Source organism: Molossus molossus, unplaced genomic scaffold (genome assembly GCF_014108415.1).
Source record: "Molossus molossus isolate mMolMol1 unplaced genomic scaffold, mMolMol1.p scaffold_m16_p_18, whole genome shotgun sequence".
Taxonomy (NCBI): Eukaryota; Metazoa; Chordata; class Mammalia; order Chiroptera; family Molossidae; genus Molossus; species Molossus molossus.
The window spans coordinates 18,989,503-19,015,385 of record NW_023425353.1 but is presented as its reverse complement, the minus strand read 5'-3'; the positions used below and the strand labels follow the sequence as shown (position 1 = coordinate 19,015,385).

The 25,883-nt window shown below is 52.7% G+C and overlaps 1 protein-coding gene across 2 annotated transcripts in view; it reads left to right on the top strand.

Moving 5' to 3' along the window:
* Positions 1 to 25,883, top strand: part of CACNA2D3 (calcium voltage-gated channel auxiliary subunit alpha2delta 3) — an 874,937-nt gene that overhangs the window by 347,970 nt on the left and 501,084 nt on the right. The window lies entirely within an intron of this gene.

Sequence of the window (25,883 nt, the reverse complement as noted above, 5' to 3'; positions counted from 1 at the left end):
CAGGCCTTGTGGGGACACACGCTATTGCAACTGCTGGGCTCTGCTGTTCTGATACAGAAACATAGACAACATGTACGTCAGTGGATATGGCTGTGTTCCGAGAGAACATTTATCTACAAGAGCAGGTGGCTGGATTGGACCTGTAGGGGGTCCTTTAGTGGCCCCTGGTGTCATCTCTCTCTCTTCTTCCTCTATCCCTTGTAATGGAAGTTAAGTGTTCAGGAACTCCTGGGGTTGCAATGGAATTGGTTGGGGTCTTTCTTAGGGTACAAAGCAGCAGGGGCCTTACTGGGGCTCCTTGTTTTCAGGCTCAAATACAGTCTTCACATAGATTCTAGAGTTATTTTCCCCAAATTCCCATATGCCCATTGGAATTGGGCTTATCCTGGCCAAGGACTGGGTCTGGCATCCGATGGACTCTGGTTAGACCCTGGTTTCACCTCCTGATGCTGTGAGCTTGGCTGAACCAATTCCTCTCTCGAGACCTTAGTTCCCTCTTCTATAGGGTGTGGATGATAATTGTGTCTATGTCATGGGGCGGTTGTGAACACGGAACAGAAGATGTGAATAAGGCGTCTAAGTTAACGATGCTCCCTTGTCATCGTCACCATCACTGAGTAGGATTTTGCTTTGCTCTGTCACACCTGGGAGGCTCTTAACCAAAGAGCCATCCCTCCAGAAAAATAATTCAGAAAGCGACGGCATCTTCAAAGTATAAGTCTGCTCTATCGTCTACCTTTGAGGTATCAGAAATATAAGGGCCACTTTCCATCACCCGCCCAGATTCAGTGTCATGTCCAAGAGCACCGTGTTCAGGAGAAGTGCTCTGGGTTTACCTCCTGCTCTTCCCCTTGTGGATCCCGAGCAAGTAGCTTTGTCCCCCGAGCCTCCGCCTCCCTGCGGGATGAGGAGACCACCTCCCTCGGAGGGTTATGGTGCAGATATAAAATGCAGTGGCTTCAGGCTTAGCACCCCAGTTGCTCACAGAAAGTGCTCAGTCATCTGAGCTGTCTTTGTCGTTATTGGGAAATAACACGAGAATAAACTGCATTTCTGAATTGTTCTAGGTCGCTGTTTAAAGAGGTTGGGCAGTGATTAAAGAACCTCCTCCTCAAGGTCTCTGCCGCATTCTTCTTGGGCCTGTTCTTTGTGGCTGGATACCCAGTGTCCTGTTTTCTTGGTTTCCCTGGTGGCCAGCCTCAAGGCTCAGTGGAGTCCTCCATTCATGAATTACTCTGACGGTTCTGAGGGCCGCAGGTGGAGCAGACACAGCCTCTCCTGAGAGGTTTGCACTTTACCTGGGAAACAAACAGGTAATGAGATCATTAGTCCGTGGTCCCCTTATGGAAACTAGAGCCAGCGGGAGTGCCAAGGAGGGGACCCGGTCGCTCGCTCATGTGGCGGCCACACATTTGTCCTTTTCTCTCTCCTTCTGGAGAAAATGTTGTCCGCCTGACCCACCCTACCGGGCTCTGGACTGGGCCCTGTCCCGTGAGCTAGTCTTCACTGTGGACTCTCCCTTCGAGGGCAAATTCCTGAGAGCCCGAGCCTCAGGGGGCTGAGCTCAGCTTCACGTGGTGGCGGTGAGTCCCCAGTGTGGTCTCGTCAGCCCGGAGAGAGACGCTCTGTGCACTGTGGCTGGAGGAAAAGCCGTCCTCTCGGTGTGGGACACACGCTCAACTGAAGATGAAACATTAACAAGATTTTACAGAGCAGTTTCAGACATAAAACAACTCAGAACGATCTTTTAAAATATGACAGCTGCTTCAAGGTTGCTTGAGCCATTAGTAACATTTTAGAGAGAGAATTAATTGCACCTTGAGCTTTAAAGGCATAATCGTACTTTTCGGTGGCAGCAAACCATCAGGGACCAGCACCGCCACGGATCACACAGGCGGCAGAGTTGCGGCTGCGAGTCTCACCAGGCAGAATCCTAAAAGACAGGCAGGTCGCTCGAGCCACGGAGGTAGGTGCTATTTAAAGTCATTCTCAGCAGCACTGTGGGTGTACCCACTGCCCGAACCCAGACTCACTGGTCCCCGAGCCAAGCTGCGGGGTCAGTGCGGCTCTATACCCTGTCTGGCCTCTGCTAGGCAGTGAGTAGCTGCCCAGGGGAGGGGACTTCAGCAAGATTCCTGTCTCCAGTCTCCCTAATCCAAACCAGCCCCAGCCTTTAGCTTTTCGAGCTGCAAAAGTGTGTTTTATGTTTAGAGAACCCTCCAGCTCCGATCTAGTTATTGATGACATGGACTCAAAACACACGCTCAGAGCTTGGTCACTGGCTGCGAAGTTCCTGGCTTAGACGTCTCACTCCCTGCAAAGGACACCAACACAGGGCCGTGCTCTCCCGGCAGCCTGCGCCCGTGGGCCCACGGCAGAGTGGCTTGAGGCTTGCGTGGGAACAGCTGTGTGCTGTGCTCTCGGGCACACCCTGTAGTCACAGGTGAAATGGCCACGTTCCGCAGTCTACGGAAACCCTCGGCTGGACTCGAACCAGGCTGTGCAGCTGGGTCAGCACTTACCCCTGTGCTGAGACTTCTGGTTCCGAGTCAGCGACTCGTGGACGAGCTGCCCCACTGGGCACAAGGAGCAGAGCCCTGTTCCTCGAGCTTTAGCCACGTGTCCGAGGGCCCCCGTGCTGCCTGGCACAGTGGCTTCTTCATGACGCCCGTCCGCAGGTATCAGGAGGGTGCTCTGCACCCAGCCCGAGCCTCCCTCGCTGGGGGACTTCTCTGCGGACTCGCTGCGGAGGCTTCTGAGTGGTGACCGACTCCAGCTCCTCTGGGAGGGAAGGTCGGCAGGTGCTTCCATGAGAACCGCTGATGGTCTGGCAGTGGTCAGACGAAGCTTAACTCCTTTTTAAGTACTTTCTAGGATGAAGGGGCATAAAATTTACATTCATATATATACACACATATATGCACATATACTTACATGCATATTACACGTGTGCGTATATCGGTGTGTGTGTTTGTATGTGTGTATGTATGAAAGAACAGTGCTCTATTCAAAACCTCCCCCTCATCCCCCGCTCTCCTCTACACCGGCTGAGCCCACCTCCTGTTCACCAACTGTGCCTTTCTCTGTCCTCCATTAGGTCTCATTTCTCGCCATTCCTGAGACCCTGCCTCCCCCTTTCCTGCTTATTCAAAGGCTTGTTCTTAAAAACCAGCTCAATACAACCCTTTAATTTCTTGGTCTTTTGTTGTGGAAGTGACTTTGGTTTATTTCTTTGTTCCAGCATTGCTTTGTCTCAGAAGTACATTGCATGTATTTCCCCCTCTCTTCCTGGAGTTCTCCCAGGGCAGGGACCCTGCTGATCCAGCCTGCTGTTCCCTTTGCCCCAGCACCATGCTCTTCACTCACTGGGTTTCCACAGATGTGGGATGAGCGAGGACACCAACATACGTGCTTCCTGGGCGGTGGGAGGTCACCCCGGGCTGCAGTGTTCCCATGGTGTCTGCAAGCAGAAGCATACCCTGGCTGACTGACATCGAAAACAAACATTTTGAGAGGACATTGGGTGGCTCATAGACTCTCCAAGAAAGCTAGATAGTAAGGCTTGGAAAATGGTAGGGAGGGCAGGTGGCCAGGGGCCAGAGCCATGCCCAGAGCCAGCCTGGTGAAAACCCCGCCCTCATGACTTGCCTGCCGCCCCCCCCCCCCCCAGCACACCTGTGACTGTATAAAATATCTGTGCCTCATTTCCTTATCATGAATTGGAGATGATAATCCCAGGGACCTGCTTCAGGGGTTGTGATGAGGATCAAACACCAAGAAGGATGCCTGGTGTATGGGGGAGCCCAGTACACAGCTTGGGCAGTTTCCCTCCCCTTTAGTGCTGTGAGATAGCACAGGTGAGATAGCACAGGTGAGATAGCACAGGTGAGGTAGCACAGGTGAGGTAGCACAGGTGAGATAGCACAGTGAGGTAGCACAGGTGAGATAGCACAGTGAGGTAGCACAGGTGAGATAGCATAGTAAGATAGCACAGGTGAGATCTCACACAAGATCGCACAGTAAGATAGCACAGGTGAGATAGCATAGTAAGATAGAACAGGTGAGATAGCACAGGTGAAGTAGCACAGGTGAGGTAGCACAGTGAGATAGCACGGGTGAGGTAGCACAGTGAAATAGTACAGGTGAGATAGCACAGGTGAGGTAGCACGGTGAGATAGCACGGTGAGATAGCACTGGGGGGGTAGCACAGTGAGGTAGCACGGGTGAGATAGCACGGTGAGATAGCACGGGTGAGGTAGCACAGTGAGATAGTACAGGTGAGATAGCACGGTGAGGTAGCACGGTGAGGTAGCACGGTGAGGTAGCACGGGTGAGGTAGCACGGTGAGATAGCACTGGGGGGGTAGCATGGTGAGGTAGCACGGTGAGGTAGCACGGGTGAGGTAGCACAGTGAGATAGTATGGGTGAGATAGCACGGGTGAGGTAGCACGGTGAGGTAGCACGGTGAGGTAGCACGGTGAGATAGCACTGGGGGGGTAGCACGGTGAGGTAGCACGGTGAGGTAGCACGGGTGAGGTAGCACGGTGAGGTAGCACTGGGGGGGTAGCACAGGGGGGGTAGCATGGTGAGGTAGCACGGTGAGGTAGCACGGTGAGATAGCACGGGTGAGGTAGCACAGTGAGATAGCACAGTGAGATAGCACTGGGGGGGGTAGCACGGTGAGGTAGCACGGGTGAGATAGCACAGGTGATATAGCACAGGTAAGACATGTGACCTCTCAGAAAGCCTGGGACTTGGCAAATGCCAACACATGATGCTATTATCATGATCATATTTGTTTTTTTTAGTTTCACAGGCAATTATAGTTCAGACAGGAAGAACCTGAATCCAGAAGGAGTAAACACAGGTGCAGGTTCTCCAGTGGTAGAGGCAGGATTAGAACCCAGCATTTTCATCAATCGTGTCCCTCGGCGTGGTGCACTGCCTCAGTGCCTGGGCTGTTGGTCTGGGAGCATTTCTCTCAAGGGCCTCTACAAAGGAAAAGGCAGTAATTTGCCTCCCAAATGTTTCTGTTTGGACATGCCTGAAGCCCAAGAACTGCAAATAAACCAGGGTTTGGACTGCTGTCCTCGGTGTATTTCTTCCCGTGTGCCTGCTGAAGGACACACATGGACACTTCTCTGGTTCTGAGCTGTTCTGGAGTTTTTGGCTACTCATCTGAGGGTCCCCCTTGTCCCATTTTGCTCCCACCTTCCTTCTCACTGTGCAGTAACCGTGATGCTGCGGAGACAGAGGAAAGACACTTGAGAAAAGAGGAATAAAAAAGGTGATGTCTTAAACATGTGCCCATGGAGAACATTAAGCACGAATGATTCCCTAATTTCCCCGGGAGGTGAGCGGGAGAGAAGCCTGTGGCAGGTGAACATTTCAGAACCATGCACAAGGAGCAGCTGAGTTAGGCTGGATAGAGGTCAGTGCAAATCGTAGAAGTTAATTGGTGTAATCGTTTGTATCATTTACAGCTCTCCCCTCATTTTATTCCCCTCAGCCCCGTGAGGGAAGTCAGGCAGTGTTCCCATCGCCCCTTTCAGACAAAGAAACCAAAGGCCAGGGAGGGCCGGTGACTTACTGCAGGTCACACAGGTAGGAAGGTCTGTGCCGAAGTGGACCTCAGTTTCCTGACGACAAGTCCCCCATACTCTACTGCTTCTCAGGGTGTGAGCTTGACAGAATAGGAAGCTGGCCCCTCAGGATCCCCTGGGGTCTAGGATTCAGCTTCTCTGAGGTCACCTTGGGGTATGGGACTTTTTGCACAGGCTGGGACCTCCAGGCCTCGGGTTCCACCACTCTAAGTCCATCGCCAGCCTTCCTTCTGGAGCTTTAGCTTTCCTGGGTGCTACTGGGAATGGGGACAGGCTCCACTCTAGTGAGACGCCAGACCCACCTCCCGCATCTGTCTCCCTTGCTACCCTTGGCCCTGTTTCCTTTCCACGCCATGACTCCCAGCCCAGTAACTTCCCTGAGTTGAGATCCCCACTGTAACCGGGAGAGCTTCTGACCTGCGCAACGTGAGCATGTCAACCCTGCAGACGCCCTGGAGTGGGCCGGGGTGGGCTGGCCCGCAGCAGCAGCAGGAGTGCCACCCCGCTGTGGGTCAGAAAGGCGACCATGGGGCCGGGAGCCATCAGAAGACCGTGGACGCGCTGGGGACAGGTACAGTATGATTGGCAGCTGTCCTGAGAACAGGTGTGTGCTGGAACACTGGCCCACCTACGCTGAAGAAGAGGGCAGAAGGAGGAGAGGAATCGGGGGTGAAGACCGGGAAAGCCCGGGGGAGGGGAGTGGTGCCCAGCCCACCGCACGGCTGAGGTGAGCTCCTGGGCCTGGCCCGGAGAGCAGCCGCCATTGGGCACAGTAGCTCCAGGAGGGCACGCACCTTACCTGTTTTGTTTCTGAGCGTTTCTCAGCCCTGGCGTGGTACTTAGCACGTAGTAGGTGCTCAATAAATATTTATCCCCAGGTGAGGAGGTGATAGAAGAGTGCAATTCAGACAAACTTTCTACTTGGTTTCGACATGTATGAAGAAGAGACGCCTGAAGTAACTGTCTTCACTCCCCGTCCTTTAGCAGGAATGGAGGGCACAGGGGAGGGGTGACTCGCAGGGCACAGCCTAGGCCACCCTTTTATCCTCTGGACTTCCCCAGCAGGGGAAGTGACCCCCAGCCCAGCCCCTGAGAACGAAACCAGATCCAGGAAAGGGGACACCTGTCACCAGCGTTGCACAGGGAGGAATCTGTCCAAGAGGTTCTTCTAAAAAGCCCAGGAACGGGCAGCGGTCTGGCGAGTGGACGTGGGCCCCTGGGTGGGAGCAGAGAGCGTGCCGCCGCAGGATGGGCAGGGCCGCTGTCCGCATTTGTCAGATGTCTCGGCCTATTTTTCAAATACTGGGTTTGATAAAATGCAAAGTGCGTTTTGCCAAACATTTTTCCCCTTAATTACATGTGTATATTTGAAGGGAAATTTAATCCATATGTTTCTGATTCGTTTACACGGAAATCATTAAAATGTTTTCTGAGAGTCATTTGACGTGTAAGAAGGCTCACGGACCTTTAAAAATGCGGCGTTTAAGTTTGTTTCTTTTTTGTTTCTCTTTCCTTGGCCTGTGAGAGAGGGAGAGAGAGATTGGGACTCTCTAAATGGTTTGTTTGCTCCTGGAATGCCGGACTGGCCCGTTCAGAGTAGGCTCGAGTGCTGCCTTCAGGCCTGTCTCCCTCCACTCCCGACTGGGATGGTGCCATGGTCATAAGTGGGAATCAGGGGTCAAGATCAGAGCATCGGGCCTGAACACTCTGCCTTGGCCCTAGAGAGACATGCTGGGGAGCCTCCCAGCACGTGGCCCCGTGGCACCTAACGGCCTCCCCAGGGCCAGGAGAACGTCCCCAGCCCCGCCCATCGGTGTGAGCACAGCAGGACCAGATGTGTCTGTAAGACACACACAACGTAATGCCTGAACTGACTCCATAGCGGTCTTCCTAAAGTGCCTAGTTTTTCTCTGGTAGTTTGAAAATTCTATCTTTGTGTCACAGAACAACTATCTCTGCTTTAAAATTCACCATGTGAGCAGCGGAGCTCGAGTTCTTGAGGCAGGGCTACACACCTGTGTGTTCATGCACACGCAGCAGGATCGGCCTGCCTGCAGGTGTGCGTGTCTGCGTGCAGGTTTGTGCCTGCATCCTCAGAAGTGCTGGCCGTGGAGCAGGATGTCATGGGGCCCCTTAAACCCTATGTTTGGGCTTATGTTTACCCAGAAGGTGCATTTGTTGAATGAATGAATGAATGAATGAATGAGTGAGTGAATGAACAAATGAATGAATGAGTTGCTTGCTTATCAAGAGCCGTGCTCTGTACTTGGCACCTCAGCTGCAGTGTCTGATTTACCACACGTCGTAGGCAGCAGCAGGGACTATCTCTTCCCCAAGCTACTGTGAAAGAATTGCAGAACAAACCTTCCACAGCCTGTGTTCTAGAGCTGGGTCCCAACCCAGAGTGGGGTAAAACTCAAATGCATCAGTTTAGATGCTACTGAATGCTTCCTATTCACCAAGTGGGCAGGAGTTTATACCTCCCACCCGAGCCTCTGAAACACGTCGGCCTTGCTCTGGACGCTCCACCCAGTGCTGACCAGTGCGGTGCCGGTCCTCTCCATCGGGCCTGTCTCCAGGCTTTTCCCAGAAGCATCAGAGAGTCTGGGAGTGTAGCAGACTTGGACTTGTATAATTCTATGAGTACCGGCTCGGCGGACTGGGGAGAAACGTCCCGCTCTCTGAACCTCGGTCTCCCCATCTGTGAGGTGTGACGTGTTATTTGAGCCTTTAGAGGAGGCAAAGGTGCAGCACCCAGCGCAGGCCTGGCAGGTGGAGGCACTTGACTGACATGCAGTCTCCTCGTGCAAAACCAGTCTCCATCTCCCAGCTCCCGGATGGATGCTGACGGGCCCCTGCCCAGGCCTCGCCCCTCCCATGAGATTGCTGGCGGGGGGGTGTAAACTCTCGCAAACCATGCCAGCTCACTGCTCTCTCGCTGGCCGGCCATCTCCTCTGCCCTCACGCCGGATCCCTGGACACTAGCTCCGGACTGGCCTTCCCTTGGGCTCTGCCCTCCACCCCGCCCGCTCTCCCACCACCCTGGCCAGACTCGCCCTGGGTGAGAGCCCAGCTCCGTGGGTACTTTGTCTTTCTCTGTGGCCTCAGCCCTCCCCTCCAGAACTGTCACCTGCCCTTCCTTTGTGTCCACACACTACAGAAGTGTCACTTTCACTGGCTCATTTTCCTGGAAGACCAGGGCTGTGATTTTCTCATCCCCATGGGAACCTAGCAGAATGGCTGGGTTAAAGAGTTTTTCCATCGATGTTTGTTGAACTGAATTCCATACCACTACAGTATGCAGTATTACCTTGATTCTGCATTACATTACCACCTGAATTCTACATAACTACATTACTGCCCGAATCCTACGTAACTACATTACCATCCGAATCCTACATGACAGCACTGCCGCCCAAATCCCGCGTGACTGCACCGCCGCCCGAATCCCGCGTGACTGCACCGCCGCCCGAATCCCGCGTGACTGCACCGCCGCCCGAATCCCGCGTGACTGCACCGCCGCCCCAATCCTGCGTGACTGCACCGCCGCCCCAATTCCACGTGACTGCACCACCGCCCCAATTCCACGTGACTGCACCGCCGCCCGAATCCCGCGTGACTGCACCACCGCCTGAATTTGCACTACTGCATTATTACCTGAATCCTGAATTACTACATTTTTACCTGGGCCCTGCATTGTTACATTACTACCTGATTCCTGTGTTATTATAGGTCATTACAAATGGATAATTGTTTATTTATGCCTGTTGGTCTGTCAATTCTACTTCTATTTGAATTTGATTTTCTTTGCATGCTGTTGAAGACAGTAGTTTCAAATGTATTCTTGATGGGCTAATACTACCTTCAAGATCTCTTCATTTGTTTGTATTTTTTAATCTCTCCCTAATTGCTTTTTCCAGAATAATAGAAATTTAGATGGAGGCTTGCATTGGGTAGGAGCTGGTCTAGGCGGGGTTCTGAGAGGGGGGCCAGCCCGTGAGGGGCAGTGTAGGCGCTGGATCCTTCACTAACTGGGGTTTGACCTGTTGGTTGGTCTACCTGGTGTCTCTCCCTTGGGGAAGTGTCACGTTCATTGAAAAGAGCCTGAATTTGTCGGTGGTCTACATTGCTTAATGACTGCTTTCTGGCCTGTGTGCTCTGATGGGGAGGGAGAGGCTGGGCCTCCAGGATTTGGAAGGACAGATGGTCCTGCGGTTGGCCCCGGCCTCCTCAACACCCTCCCTGGGATGCACCGGTCAGCCCCGGGCCTGTACAGGGTGTGGCCCCAGAGTACGTCAGGCTCATTGCCGCGATGCTGAGCCTTGTCGCCACAGAGGCGCAGGCTGCTGCCTGCCCGCCTGTGCAGCAGACGCTTGATAGCACCTGTCTCGTGGGGGTCTGTGAGGGTTAAAGGGAACAATGTACTGTGTCAAGTCTTTAGCACTGTGGCTTGTACGTGGCCAATGCTTCCTAAGAGTCACTCTTGTTAGTGTTGTTATAACCAAGACGATACTGAAAAGCCCACAGTGGCCTGGCTTATGCCTGGGAATAGGCATGACCCTGAACCAGGTCACATTAGTTTTCCTCCTGCATGGTGGAAAATCCTTTTACCACTGGAAATTCAATGAGCCGAAAACGGTGTGGAGCCAGAGCTGCTGCAGGTGTCTGGAGCCGACGGGCACCCTCCGCGGGAGCCGCTCCCTGAAGCTCACCCTGCTTCTCTTTGCTCCTCGTGCTCGGACGTGGGGAGTCTCCCGGTGTTCAGGTCCTACTGCTGGGCCTCATGGCCGCTGAGACCTTGGTGTCATCCACGAAATGCTGCGCGGCTTCAAAGGACGCCCTTGGCTCTCCTTCTGGGACTCTGGGCTCTCAGGGGCCTCAGCTGTTGGCTGGTACTCGTCCTGGCCGGGGCCCGAAGGGCATCTGTCCTTTCACTTCTCTGTGCCCTCTTCCGGCTTTCAGCTAATGGACTCCTCTCCAGAACACACCTGTTTCCCTGGGAGACACGCCCCTGTGCATCACTGACGGCCCCCACTGTCTGTTCACTTCCTCCGGATACTGCTTAGGTGCATTTATTATGTGCAGGTCCAAGCGTGAGCTAGTGCAGTATAATCCTACCCACAAGTCAGCGAAGTAGGAGCCAATATTGTTCCCCTTTTACAGATGAGCACACCGAGGCTCGGAGACTTGCTCAGGATGACTCAGCTGGTAAAATGGGTGAGCCAGCTGTGACCGCCACCCTGACCTGACTTCAGAGTCACCAGGAAATGCTGCCTGTTTGTACTGTTCTACCTGCCACCGTACCCACCACCCCGCAGCTGTGCCTGAGGGGGCACGCAGCTGGACCATGCCTGTGTACATGCTCGCTTCGCAGGTGTGGCAAATGCAAGGCCCTGCTTTTGTCAAATTGTGCTATTTTCTTCTCAGCATGTGAAAATCCATCATAAATGAAAACTAGTCTTTTTTCTCTTTTTACACAAATACTCCCAGTCTCTTCCCCTGATCAAAATAAATGTTGCAGCAGAAAATCTCTTTAAAAATGTAAAGCAAACAGCATCAGGATGTCAGTGGGTACCAGCTGCTCACACGTTGGAGACATTTCTGTCGGAGATGAGACGGTTCCATGTTTAATCCTGCAAACCTGCCAGACCAGAATGCAAGGCAAGTGAGTAAGATTCGCAATACAGAACAGCTCTCCGCCCCATGGAAAGTCCTCTGCGGAGTGTCTAGGAGTGAATTCCTCCACCGTAGTGACTGCAGTGACATGTCCAGAACTGGGTTCTGGGGACACCACCATCATGCATTGATTGAACAGATACTCACAAAACAGCTCCTGGGTGCCAGCCTCGGATGTTAGCACAAGAAGATGGTGATGAATGGGCAGACACAGCCCATGCTCTCCTGGAGCTAACTGGCCAGAGGCGAGCCAGATGGGAAGTAAACAGACCGCTGAGCCTTGGTGCACAGAGGGAAAGCCGTGGAAGACAGGTCTGTGGTTCGGCCAGAGTGCGTCCCGGGACAAGTCAGCCTGGGCGAGGGGAGAACTGGGGGCGGGGATGGCTGTGGTCAGAGGACATGTTCTTGAGGAAGATGAGCTTGGCTGACATCTGAAGGATGTCAAGGGGCAGGTGGGAGGCGGGAAGTATTGCAGGCAGAGAGCGCACACTGCGCAGATGTTACTAAGTCTTCCTTGGAAAAATGTTTTGGGGTGAAATGAGGGAGGGAAATGTCTTGTAAAATCTGCCACTCGTGGTCCACTGTGTACACAGATTATTCAAAGGATACAAGTTTCTGCTACAGAGGAAGCCATTGTGTTGTATGAGTCAGCTTTCCCCGAACGTACTTGATTATGATGTGCTTTTAGCAGTAGCATCTCAGAAGGCATAGTGTCTCCTGGGACCAGGAGACCCGGGTGAGCTGAGCTCCAGGGCTGGATGGAGAGGCTCAAATGGACACCGCTAAGTGGCCGAGGCGCAGAGGTGTCTCTGTGTTCGAAGGGTTTTCCTAAGAGGTTGTATATGCAGAACCTTTCTTGAGGAATATGCAGGAAATTGAAGTTCTTCCTTTTCACTTTCCACCCTCTGTTCAGGTTAAGTGTTTGACCGTGAGCACGTGCTGCTTTTGTAGGAATTAAAGACAAAAGAACAAAAGCACTCGATGTATAACAGCTGCTCATGTACTCGTAGGTCTCAGGTTCACAGCTCTCCGATAAGGGGTTGGCGATGGCGTTCCAGTTGGCAGTCCTCTCTGCTTGTGGTGGGCACGGCTGACACCCTCGTGCTGAAGGCGGGAGGACCAGTGAGTAAGTCGTTTGTGCGCAGACACTGACGCAGCGGCAGGTTGTCGTTAGTGCCATGCTGGGTCCTTAGGTGGCAGTGCTTATGTTCACCCCAATGACGTGGTCCTGGGAAAGGGGAGTCGTTTCCCTGAAACTGATTCCATAATACTCCAGCCACCGCTGGCGGGTGTCACGGACAGGGGATGCCCTGCCTCCAATAGGAAGAATGCCCCGCACTTGGAATACAATAGATCAGTGCTTCCAAGGGTCAGACTGAAAACCCGGGTTAGCGGTGCGGTTTTCTGTTCTCGCGCCAAAGGCAGGTGGCCGTGCAGTCTTGGTCTGTGTTCTCACTGGCCCTGCCTCGGGGTCCTTGCAAGAGGGCTTTGTGCAGCAGCTGTTTGGGACCTCATGGACCCTCTAGAAGTGATAGGGGCCTGACGGAGGCCCAGGGCTGCGGAGGCCAGGGGTGTGCCCCGCCGGTCCCTGCGGCCCGGCCGCCTGTCGCAGGCCCTCCCCCAGCCTGGCTGCACTGGCGATGAGTCAGGAGGAGTGGGCCAGAGGTTGCGTCTTCACCACCTGCGAATGCACAGGTAGGCCTAGGGGACAGGCCCCCTCAGGTGTGTTCTCTGCTCAGTGCCACCGGTTCCTCAGAACGCCTGCTTGTGGACGCTATCACAGCCAGGGGCCATGCCTCAGACACTTGGGGTGGGTTTCTAGAAAAATGACTGCGGATACCTTATTTATCTTCAAGACATCATTCCCTGTGCAGTATGGGCAGCTCCGTGTATAGTCTCCAGAGGGCCACGGTCTGGTCCTCTCGCACCACTCTGAAGTGGGAGAGTTATTTTTCTACATTTCTGATCATGTTCTTTTCTCTCTCACTTCATGGCAGCGGGACACTTCTTAGGGGTCCTGTGCCTCAGCCACCACCGCTGGGTCACATGTGAGTCCTACCCCCATGCAGGTGGGGCATCGCTGTGACTTCATGGTGGCAGGTGGATGGGTAACTCTGCAGGGTGGGACTCAGACCGAGCTGAGAGTCTTCTGGCTCCAAATCTGGTTTCTCCCTTGAGCTTGGGAGCAGAGCCTGTGCAGGTGAAACCACGCGGGCACGTCCTCAGTCGGCTCTGCTTGACTCCAGGCCCCGTGCTGGGTGCAGGGAAGTCGGACCGGTCTTGGCCTTTGGAGACTTTGCCTAGGGGGGGTTTCATGTCAGGTTCCACTGCTGCTAAAGGCAGAGTGGAGGAGGGACCTTGCAGGACCAAGCCCTTGGGGGACCCAGACAATGAGGTGCTGAGGGGCTGTACTTTGGGGCAAAGGCGCAAGACCAGTATGGGTGCCTGTGATGGGTGAGCATTAGGAAGACAACGGGGAGGTTCCCAAGGCGGGAGAGGAGCCCTAGGAAAAGAGCAGACCTGGTCAGGCCTTCTCACATGTGCGCAGAACTGGGCCGGGCTGGTTTGCTTTTGCACAAAGCAGACCTAAAGACTGCCCAGCGGCTCACTGCCAGCCAGCTTCTGCCGTGCTTCTGGATGTCCTCTTGGGGTTCAAGAACAGGTTGTCATACTGTCCGTTCTTATCGCCTTCGCTTTCTCCAGTGCATTGGCAGCTCGGCTCTCGGGCTCCTTCCCATCCCTTCTCTCGTGATCTCCTTTCCCAGAACATCTGCCTGTCTCGGGCGGATCGAGGCATAAGGCTTCCATCTCCTCTCGTTTGCCACTCGGCTCTCCTTTCAAAGGATTTGAGGCAGGTGTACAGAGGGGCCAAACGCTCTTTTCTTCTTTTTGCCTTCTCGCTCCTCCGTCTCCTTGGTGAACGGCATCTAGCAAATGGCTGAGTGATATTCATATCGCCCCAAGGCACTGGCTTGGTAGGTACAGTTCGGATTACTGTGCTGAATGAAAGGAAGGAGCGTGAAGCTGGAACTCTCAGGCTGTGTGGGAAACGCGACGTTCGCTCACAGAGAAGCTTCATTTCGTTGGCTCTTTTCCCAAGACAACCCCAGCAGGTGTCAACGTCAAGCCTAAGCCTGCCTGTCTCCCAAGGATAAGAAGGATGATTAGGGTGCAGACACACCTCGCCTGACGGTGGCAGGTGCCTCAGGAGGGGCCCATCTCTGCTGCCTCCCTGGCCGCCTGCAGCCGCAGGAGCGGGAGGTGGTCTGGGCTGCTGGCCGGGTGGGCAGTGCGCGGGCCGAGAGGCCACAGCCTGGGCTGGTGATTTCCACGGTGCTGTGATTTCAGACAGGATACCTGACCCCTCTGCCTCGGGGGAGAATAACTGTACCCACTGCAACGCAGGGCACTTTTTGAGGACTGGGTAAGAGAGAGGGGGAGAAGGGGGTGAAAGAAAGAGAGAGAGAGTGAAGGGGGAGAGAGAGAAGAAGGGAAGAAAGAGGGAGAAGTGGAGAGAGAGGCTTTCGCCAAGTCCTCTCCGCCTGTCACCTGGCTGGTCATTCTGTGACTGGTATTATCGATAATCTGACTCCAGAGATGCTCTCTTCTTATCCTGACACGCTTCGTTCTAGAATTTCAGGTTTCTTCTCCTCTGTCGCTCCTTCCCAGGGGCCCTGCCGAAGAAGATATGAGTAGAAGTTGTTTCAGCTGTCAAGATATGACATCCCTCCTGTCACTTCTCACCGTTTCCCTCCCAAGTCTCACTGGAGCTGATAAGAAAGGGGGTGGGGCGGGGGGTTTGCTTATTTTTCACTGAAACAGGAAAAGCCGTCTTCACCCTTCGCGTTCAGAGTCGCGTAAGATATTTGAAGTCGACACTTACTAGCTCAGGCATTAACAAGTACACCGTCCCCTGTAGCTGCAGAAGGACTCAGGGTGGGAGGGCGGACCCCAGTGAGCCGCCGGGGTGTGGGGGTGTCCATGCTGCCTGTGGAGGCAGGGGCGAGGGCCTTCGCTGTGACTGCGGGAGCGGCTCCAGCACGCGTCCATCGGGGGACAGGTGTGGGGAAGGACACGCCAGCCCACAGCTGCGGCTTGTCTGTGTGAAGGTCGGCGGGTCCGCATGCATGAGTCCATCCCGGAGAAGGTGCTGCTCGGGGACCCCTTGGGAAGGGAGTGGTCTGTCTGCTGGGCGAACAGCGGCAACTCCGGCCACGGATGGAGCAGCCTTCAGCCCAGAGGGCTGCTGTGGACACTCCGGTCCGTCCTCCACCTCTGGCCGTGCCCTCGGTCAGACTGAGCAGCGTTTGCAGGGCGGGGTGGCCCTCTTCATGGGAGCAGAATCTAGGGGCTCGCGGACCCACACCAGAGTGAACCCGAGATGGTCAGACCTTCGGCCAGCACGGCCTGGGGTGCGCTGAGCCCCCTTCTTAATCAATGACGTAGCCAGAGGAGACGTGATACGCTCTGAGGCTGTGCCGGAAGGGCTTTGTCTCCCGTTTCCAGGCCCGTGGCATGGTTTTCTGTCTAAAGGACGGCCAAGTAAGGAGACGTTGATTTAGAGAAGGATGTCTCTGCGGGGATGTGGTTTATATGGGCTCAACTGACGGAAATCTAAGCCAACGATGCTGTTGAGAAGGACGGAGACCGAGATCCGAGGTTCAGTGGGGAGTGATTTCGGACTCGCTTGGTGAGAAGCACAACCACATGCGGGCGCTGAGTGGCTAAGTCAAGGCCTCTGGGGCTTGCCCGGCATCGGACGGCGTTGGGAGGGCACCTGGGGCCAAGGAATGGCCAGTCAAGAAGAAACGCAAGGAGTTTGAGCACATCTGTTGTGTTTGATGTCATTGAAGCAAAAAGAAAAACTCCAGCATGGGGGATGCAGTGCAAAGGACGTTGAAATGGCTCCTTGTGGGAGGCTGGGTTCATACACGTACAGTGAAACGCCTCGCAGTTCCAGCCGCCCTCCGCGGACGTGTTGAGGCTGAAGTTCACGGCATGTGCAACAGCTGGTATCTCACCAGCACCTTCAAGCAGCACCCCCAGCTCTACTCACAGGGTGCCACAGGGGTCACCAAGAGGAGACATCGTGGTCAGGGGCACCTCTTCGGCCGAGAGCCGGAGCGCGGGCCGTGCTGTTTAATCTCAGAAGTAGGCGAGGCAGGGGCTTCGCACAGCTAATCAATTTGTCTGTGTGTTCATCCCAAACACAGCAGTTCCCAAAACCCAGAACTGACTCAGTCCAGGATTGTGAAGGTGGACAGGAACCAGAAATGCTATAGAGAGAGAACCTGGGACACTCCAGGGAGCAGAGGGTGGGGTGCTGGTTCTTATTTCAGTCCAGTTAATGATCAACATCTCTCTAAGCTTCTTTAAATAACAGCTTTGTGGACATACAGTTCACATACAGTACCATTTTCCCTAAATGTACGGTTCCATGGTTTTTGGTATATTCACAGATATGTTCTCATATCACCATGGTCAATTTCAGAACATCTTCATCATCTCAGAAAGAAACCCTGCAGCCTTCAGGGGTCACCACCTAGTCCCCCCTCCCTCCCTGTCCCAAGTAGCCACATGTCTATTTCTGTCTCTAGGCACTGATTTGGCTGCAACCCATAACTTTTGGTCAGCTGTATATTTATTTTTCTTCATATCAAAGTATTTTTAAATTTCCCTTTTGATTATTTCATCCATTGATTACTCAGGAGTCTAATTTCCACATATTTGTGAATTTCCCCAGTTTCTTTCTGTTCTTGATTTATAATTTAATTATATCATGGTCAGAAAGTGTACTCTTTATTATATTTACCCTTTTTGAAAGACTGAGGTGTGTTTTATTGCCCAGCCTGTGGTTTATCCTGAAGAATTGTCCATGTGCACTTGGGAAGAACATGTAGGACATCTCTCTAGCTGCACTTTTGCTTTTTATGGTTTCAGTTACCTGCAATCAACTACGATCTGAAAATATTAAGTGGAAAATTTGAGAAATAAATAATTCATAACCTTCACACGTTTGTCATGTTGAGTAGCATGATGAAACCTCACGTGATCCCGCCTGATCCCACCTGAGATGTGAATCATCCCTTTGTCCAGTACATCAAATCTGAATATGCCTCCCACTCATTAGTCATGTCGTAGCTGTCTCGATGATCAATCAAGCACTTGAGTATACAAGTAACCCTCACGGTGGCCTCAGGCTGCCTGATGATTCCTGTGTCATTCACTCAGCATCTCATCATCACACATCATCACAAGGAGAAGGGTGAATATAGTAAAATAAGCTATTTTGAGAGAGAGAGAGGAATCATAATTACATCACTTTTATTACAGCATATTGTTATAATTGTTCTGTTTTATTACTATTAGTTGTTAATCTCTTTCCATGCCTAATGTATAAATTAAACAGTAATTTTGCTCTGTGTGTGTAGAAAACCCAGTGTATATAGTGCTTGTTGCTGGCTGCAGTTTTGGGCATCGGCCAGGAGTGTTGGAACCACCCCCCACATATGGGGGCACTGTCCTACGGATGTCTGTTAGGTGCACTTGTCTTACAGTGTTGTTCAAGTCTTTTATTTTATTTTTAAATTCTTACCTGAGGATAGTTTTCCATTTATCTTCAGATAGAGTGAGAGGGAGAGAGAAAGAAACATCCATGTGAGAGAGACCATTGATTGCTTGCCTCCTGCATGACCCTGACCAGGGCCGGGGACCTAACTGCAACCGAGGTACATGCCCTTGATGGAAATCAAACCCAAGACTCTTTGATCCAAGTGCCATTGCTCTGACCACTGAGTCAAACCAGCCAGGGCTGTTCAAGTCTTTTATTTCCTGTTTGACCTTCCGCCTAGTGGTCCCGCTCTTTATTCAAAGTGGCTATCAATGTCCCCAACTAATATTGCTGACTTTTCTATTTCTTTCTTAATTTAGATCAGTTTTGATTCATCAAATTTGGGCCCTCTGTTTTTAGGTGTGTATTGTGTATAATTATTATATCTTTCTAGTGGATTTACTCTTTTATTATTATACAATGTTTTTCTTTATCTCTAGTCACATTTTAAGTCTCTTTTATCTGATATTAGTTTAACCACTCCAGTTTCTTGTGGTAGCTGTTTGCGTGAAATTTCTTTTTCATAATATCACTTTTCATACTCTCGTATCTTTGAATCTAAAGTGTGTCTGACGGGGACAGCGGGTTGGTGTTCGAGACTGTTCTGTTCCAGCTCTGTCCCTGAGGTTCTCTCAGCAGTTTAGTTCTCTCTCCAGTGAGTCTGTCGTTCTCTTCCCGAGTGTGCTCCGCTCCAGCCTCTGCTGTTTGGGAGAGAACCCCTAGGCGTGAGCTTCTCCACACCCCCTTGCAAATGAAGTCAGCTCATTGCGAAGGATTTCAAACTCTGTTTCAGGGCTTTCTTCCCTGCACCCTCCCCTGGGCAAACTCTCCGAGTCGTGGCTGTGGAGCTGGTGGCGGAGACAATGGCACCGATTCTCTCTGAGTGACACCTGTGGGTTAGGAGCTGAATGCTCACTGTGAGGGGAGCAGTCAAGTCTCCCCAGCTCGGCTCTCCTCGTGGGACCTTCATCTTACAGCCTGGCCAAGGGCAGTCAGAGCCCCGGTGTCCTCAGCGTCCATGCCCAAGGTGGTCCTCCATCCCGTGAAAGTAGGCTGTGTGGAGGAAGGGGGGGGGGCCCTCCCTCCCAGCCGCACCCACTCAGGACTTAGCCTCCGTGCCAGGTAGCCAGTGGCAGGGTGAGAAATGCTGGTGTCTTAGCCTCCCAGTTGAATGCCCCACAACTGTGAATTTGGGGCACAGACACCCCAAGTGCTTGGCTATCCCAGTCTAGAATGAAGTTTCTGTCTTGTTGAGCTGGGAAGGGAGAAGGAGGAAGCAGGTCTTGGTTCAAATACAATAGACTCTTGCTTTTCCTACTGACTTTTAGTAACTTTTCTTGAGTAAATGTTTCTTTATTTGCTGTATGCCCTTAGGACCATTTCTAGAAACTCGAAATGATTGTTTTAAAAATAACGTCTCCAGTTTCTCTGTGGAGCAGTTCTGAGGAGCGTGCTGCCGTGCTAAAGTGGGGCCCTCCTGGTGCTGCTTCGACACCCTCTGGGAAATCAGAGCCTGGGTGCGGTGGGGCTCGGGCACCCGGAGACTGCGCAGTGCAGCCAGGGTGAGAGCTGTCAGTGCTACAGGGCGGGGCCGGGGCTTTGGGTTTGAGTCACAGCCTGACTTTTAACAGTGAAAATCTTGGGCACAGTGTCCCTTGTAGATCAGTTTCTTGATTTATAAAGTGGGGATGAGAATGGTCCTTACCCCAGAGGGTTGTAGTGAGGGTTAAATGAGTAACATAGTAAAGCACATAGAGTATAAACATAACATATAACACTATATCATATAATCATAAAACTGTTACTGTTATTTCTTCAAATTGGTAACTTTTGAGCTTAAAGACAAAGGACCATATTCTCATAGTTGATTATTTTACTATTTTTTCGTATCCAGTTTGCGACGTTCACTGATATAGTCTTAAAAGTTATTTTATTTGCGTATTTTAGATTTACCAGTGGCTGTCAGGAATACAGGGGTGTGTAGCTGGGTGGGCAGGGTAGGCGGTAGCTACCTGGCCAGCTCTTGGTGTGCGCTCCGTACTTGCTATTTGAAGGGTGCAGGTAGATTTGATGAGCCCCCGAAGCTGGAAGGGAGTAAGAAGGGTGTTCCTTGCTCCTCGGCAGGGCACTGAGCACAGGTGTACGGTACGAGACAGAAGCAGCCGCGGGGAAATCCTCGCTCTTCCTCCTTGCCTGCTCACGGGAGCAGTCCCAACAGGCCTCGCGTGTCTTCGAAGTAAGACAGGAAGGTTGAACTCAACTAGTGTAATAGTCACATTTTGGAAGAACTTATGCTCCAAGCTAAGTGTTTCAAATGTGCCTCTTTAATCATCACAGCAATGCTATGAAGTTCAGCGCTGGTTTTAGGTCATGATCTTGTAGGTGAAGGGTGAAGTTCAGAGACGTTGAGTAACTTGCCCAGCGTCACACAGCTTATGGATATACTCAGTCATATGCAGTGGCCAGAATGTGCAGTCCCTGGTAGGAAATGGACAGCTGGAAGATTGTGCTGTGCTGGCTGAGCTGAGAAGAGAATCGATGTGTCCCGTCGTGCTACCTGCCCCAGACACACGCTCACCGCCGAGGTCAGCCCAGGGGCTTAACCAGCCAGAGTACGGTCCTCCCGTGTGTAGCCCTGCAGAGTTAGGTCCCCTTTTTACTTAAACAACGCAGAGTTCAGGACCAGAATTTAAGTCTTTCAGAGCCCGCAGAAACACGGCGGGCAGCTGCCGTGGCTTCTATGCTGTGTGCTGCGCCCTGAGTTCTGGCTGAGGACGGGTTTGCAGAAGCTGTGGGAGCAGATGACATGCTCTAGCCGTTGGTCTGACTCGGGTTTCCTCCTCTCGTACCTTCCAGAAGAGGACGCTTGCATACCTGCTGGAGGTAGACTGTCATCCCTGCACCATGGGGGTCACCTCGGGCTGGGAGCTCCAGCGCTTCTGAATTACAGGCTTCTTGGCCTGACGGCTTCTTGGATGGACTTGATGGGGGTGCACGATGGGATGGCAGGGTATTCATCACTCCCTTTGTATTCATAACTCCCTTTAAGTGACAAATTGAAAAGCCCTACTTAATTAAAGGGATGGCCACAGTTCATCACATTTCAATCTTGCTTTGAGCTGCTTCTGTACCCTCAGAAGATCCCACCCCCCATGCAAGCAGAACTTTGATTACTGTCTGCATTTCTCCACTTGCAGTGAACAGACTCCTCTGGCGGCATGGCTAGCTGTGCCACAGAGTTCAAGAGGGGAAAGTTGAACGTATTTCTGTGCAGTCCAAGTTGGGACCCTCAGATATCATTCAAAGGCAGAAGGATTGGCTAGTGTGAGTGACTTCAATTGCTTGGGTGGGACCCTGACCAAGGGGACTTTGAGGCAGAGGAGTGTGTACTAGAAACATGGGCAAGAAAGGGGATTTGGGTCTGTATGTGACTGTACTAGTCAGGTCAAGTTTCCTGTCCAAGACTTCAGTCCTTCCACAAATGATCAGTGCCTGAAACCAGCAGACCCAGAGCTGTCCCATCTGTTTGTCCTTGGGCTGGCTGTCATTGCCTTTTTCTCTGACCTTGTCTCCCTGCCTCTCTGACCTCATTTTCTACACCTGCCATCAAGTTCCTGCCAGTACAGGGTGGCCTCTGTCTGTCACTGTGTGACCCATACCTTTGTTCTCCTCATGGTCTGTGCAGACTACCTGCCCCTAATCTAATCACGTCTGTCCGAATCCTGTCCACTTTCAAAGCCACCAAGCCTTGTTTGGGGCTCTGCCACGTTCCTGAAACCTCCCGAATCCTGTGACCTTCTAGCTCTCACACAACTTGCTGGGGACCGTGCCATCCAGAGCTCCCCGACTTTCTCGCGTTGTCCCAGGTGTGCTGCTGCCCACTCGGCCACGTCGTGGGCTGATAGGTTTTCTGCTGAGCTCAGTGCCGGGACCACTTGAAGAGAAGCTGTGTGAGTACAGCTGGACACGCCGGCTCGAAATATTGTTCTGAGGGATCCAGGGAGGAAGGGCCATGGTGTGTGTGGCTTGTTTGGGGAAATGAAATTGTGTGTGCATGCGTGTGTGTATGTGTGTGTAGAGTGTGCAAATGTTAAAGCAAATGGGATGAAATGTCAAAAGTGGGAGAATCTAGAAGGTTTATAGGTATTCTTCATGCTATTTTTAGTCTTCCAGCTTCTCTGTAGGTTTGAGAATGTTTCCAAATAAATGTTTTATTTCCAGCTCTTGCCCCCCAATAAAAACAAGACAAAACACTGATCGTCCTGGAGCCCTTCCCCCCTAGGCACCCACCTCCCATCCCACGGGGAGTCTGTTGGCGCCCCCTGCAGGACATCTTCCATTTCCAGGTCGCCTGGCCAGATCTGCACTGACCCCGGAGCTGGTGGTCCGAGCTGCCATCTCCTCGACCTGCCTCCTCACTGACCGGTCTTCTCGCTTCCGTCTTGTCTCCATACCTCGCAACAGCCGAGGGGTTCTTTGTAAAAGACGATCAGATCACATCACTTCTCCACTCTTCACCTCCCATAAGAAGTTTTATCCATCTCATCTGCCCGCCCGCCTACTAAACACTCATCCTCCCAGCTTCTTTCTGCTCTGTTGAGACTTGCTGTCCGGTGGCACTCGAAGCTCCTGGGGTTCTTCCCGTGAAGTGCTCCCTGAGTCTGGAACATTCCCCTTCTGATTCTGTATGTCTTCCTCTCGCTTCAGTCATTCACGTCATGCGTCTGAATGTCATCTCCTCAGAAATGCCTTCTCTGATCGTCCTCTTTTAAAAAACGCTCCCTGCGTCCTCCATCATCCTCCATCCCTTTTCACGGTAGAAATGATAAGTTTGCCGCTAATGAAATTACTTTATGCTTAATTATGATCACTCCAGTGGCATGTGAGCTCCAGGGGGGTGGGTTTTGACTTGATCTCCGCCGCATTTCCATAGCCTGGAACAGTGGTTCTCATACTGTGCTCCCAGCGCGACAGTATCAGCACCGTCTGGGCACTTGTAATAAATACAGATGTACAGGTCCTTTCCCAGACCCACTGAGACAGGTGCTCTGGGCTGGGGTGCGGGGGCAGAATCTGTGTTTTACAGCTCCTCCCCTCGACTCGGATGCGTGGTAAAATTTGGGAATCACTGCTCTCAGATAGTGCCTCGCAGAAGGCGAGTTCCAAGAAAGATTTAAGTGAATAAACACGTCTGTGGTGCCCGTCTGCATGACAGCGCTAATTTCTGCTGCTCTCTGGACTCAGAACTTTAACATTCAATTCCACAGGAACGCAGTTTCATCGTGATGAGAATGCGCACGTTTCGGGTTGGGTCTCTGTGAAGATTCAAGGCTAAAACAACCTTCTGTTTTTACTGTCTCTGCCGCCTCCTTTGCCGCATGCTGATCTGAGTGTCAGCCTTCCTCAGTTTACACGGCTGATAATGGTGCCGTTGGGGAAGTAATATCCGTAGCTGCACGTTAAGGGTACTTACAGAGGTATCATTCTGTGCCGCTGAGTGTTCGTGGGAAGAATGTATGACGTGTGAGCTGGAGAACTGGCTCGGCCAGGATGCGTATCAGGCCTCATCGCCCAGCTAAAGTAGGAGCTGCGGGGGGCCAGGTCACCTGTCAGGCTGCTGAGTAATGTCTGGGGTGACCAGATCTTCCCGGGCCAATTTGTCAGCGTCGGCTCTGGACTCGTTCTTGTCTGGAGGACAGATGAAGTGGCCAGCAGGTAGAACGGCCCAAATAAAAGGGCCTAAAAGGTCATTTGTTGGAAAATTAGAAGTTTCAACTTCCAGAGGAGCTCTTGGAGATGTCCCTGCTAGGAGCTATTTTCCCGTGCGTGTCTGGGGTTGTGCGGTATGTGGTCCATGTAGAAATGTGGGCTTCCCACCCGATGGCCCGAGAGCAGAAACACGTTGTCAAAGCATCCAGTTTTCAGCCTCTTCCTTCTAATCCCAGGACAAAGTTGTCAAGCTGACGTTGGCAGGCTGCCTGCGATCCCGGCATCGTAGTCAGTGTGGCCGGGCATCTCCCAGTGTTACAGTGGTCCTCGGATTATGGTGGCTTTAATTTTCTTCCCTGTCCCTTTCTGTACTTTCTGGATTCTCTACAGTGTACACTTTTTAAAAAAAAATTCTTACCAGAGGATATCATTCCATTTATCTTTAGATAGAGCAGTAGGGAAGAAGAGAGAAAGAGAGAGAGAGAGAGAGAAACAACGATGTGAGAGCGACACATCGACTGGCTGCCACCTGCACAAACCCAACCGGGGCCAGGGACGCACCGCAACCAAGGTACATGCCCTTGGCTGGAATCAAACCCGGAACTCTTTGGTCCGTGGGCCAATGCTCTAGCCGCTGAGCCACACCAGCTGGGCATACAGTGTACACTTTTTAAAAAAGACCTGTGTGTGTGTTTGGAAATGTAGCTGGTTGGGCCATGTGTGTGTGACCCAAGATATGCAGCGTCAGCCAGACAAGCTCAAGGACAGTGTGGATCTTCCCCACTGGGGCTCGGCCAAGCTCCCTTCCTGGCTCTCCCCCGGGACCGGCCGTGCAGGCAGACCAACGATGGCAGTGTGCTCTGCGCAGGGTCATCGCGGCCCCTGTCGCTCTGATCTCCATGGCTCTCTCCGCTGCTGCTCTGCCAGCCCCGTTGGAGTAGGCGGCTGCAGCACAGGCTGGCCCTGGGCATGTTCGAGGAGGACCTTCCCTTTTCTCTTCCTCTCATAGAAGAGCTGGAGGCGGGTCTGTCGTCATCATTATCATGATCATTATTCACATAGCAGTAGCAGTGACAGTATGAGAGCAGCTGCTCCACATTGAGCGCTCACAGGTGCCCAGCACCTGTGGCTCTGGGGCAGTCACTGAACCGCCCCACCTGGGAAATGGGCCTCGGTGAGGGAGATGCAGGGCTGGGCCCGAAGAGAGGCCGTGTATTGATAAATGCCCAACAAATGGTATGACCTGATAACAGCAATCACCTTCCCCTAATCGTAGCTGTGAAGTACCATTATCCTCATTTTATAGACCAAGACATGGAGGCAGAGAGAGAGAGATGAGGGAGGGAGGGGCAAGGCGGCTCAGGAACCTGGGAGACAGGGATGCTCCTGTGTGGGTCAGCACCTGTGACGAGGTCCTGGCTCGGAGGTCCAGGCGCTTGGGGTTCCCTCGTCCCGGCTCCCAGTGCGGAGGCACAGCGTGCGCTGGACGAAAGTGGCCTCTGCCAGACGGTGTGGTTGAATCTTTGCTCTCTCACTGTCACGCTGCGTGACCTTGGGGTTCTACCTCGCCCTGCACCCTGTACCCCTATAAAACGAGGGCATTAATGACACCACCCCATACTAGTCACTTACTTAACAACCATTTATGGAATGCACTTGCAGGACACAGTTCCGCCAGGGTACCCTGGAGACTTTCCTTGTATCCAAACTGACCGCTTAGGCAAAGGCCTGAGCCACAGTGAAGCTGTCCTGGCCCGATGCCTTGGACCCTCCTGGAAGGGGAGGACGGTGGCTCATGAGGAGATGCCGTGAGGCCCTTCATCTTCAGGCCATCATGCGACATTTCCTGTCGCCTCCGGGTTTTGAGGAGGGGAGGGCTCCCTGCCCGCCCCCCTCCGAACAGAGCTGCAGGCCGTAGAACTGCTCAGCTGCGATCCAGACTGGGCGCAGCACGGGGTGTCACGACTCGCTTGGCAGCCACATGGCCCTGTGCTTGCTGGCAGTCCGTGGTGTGGGCCGAGGGCCCAAGGAGCTGGCCGCACTGTGGCCTCCTTTCTCCGTCCAGGTGAGCAGAGCGCTCTCCAAATCGGAACGTCAGTCAGGCCTGGGCTCTGCCCTTCTTGGACCCTACGCCTGAGCTTGACAGTGTCGAGTTGTGTCTCCACAGGCACTGGACAGTATAATGACCGTGGTTCTCTGATCTCGGGGAGTTTCCAGCCTCACAGGGAGAAGGACAATAAACACGTAAACACACACAGAAGTGCCTAAATCCAGGTGAGGCAGGT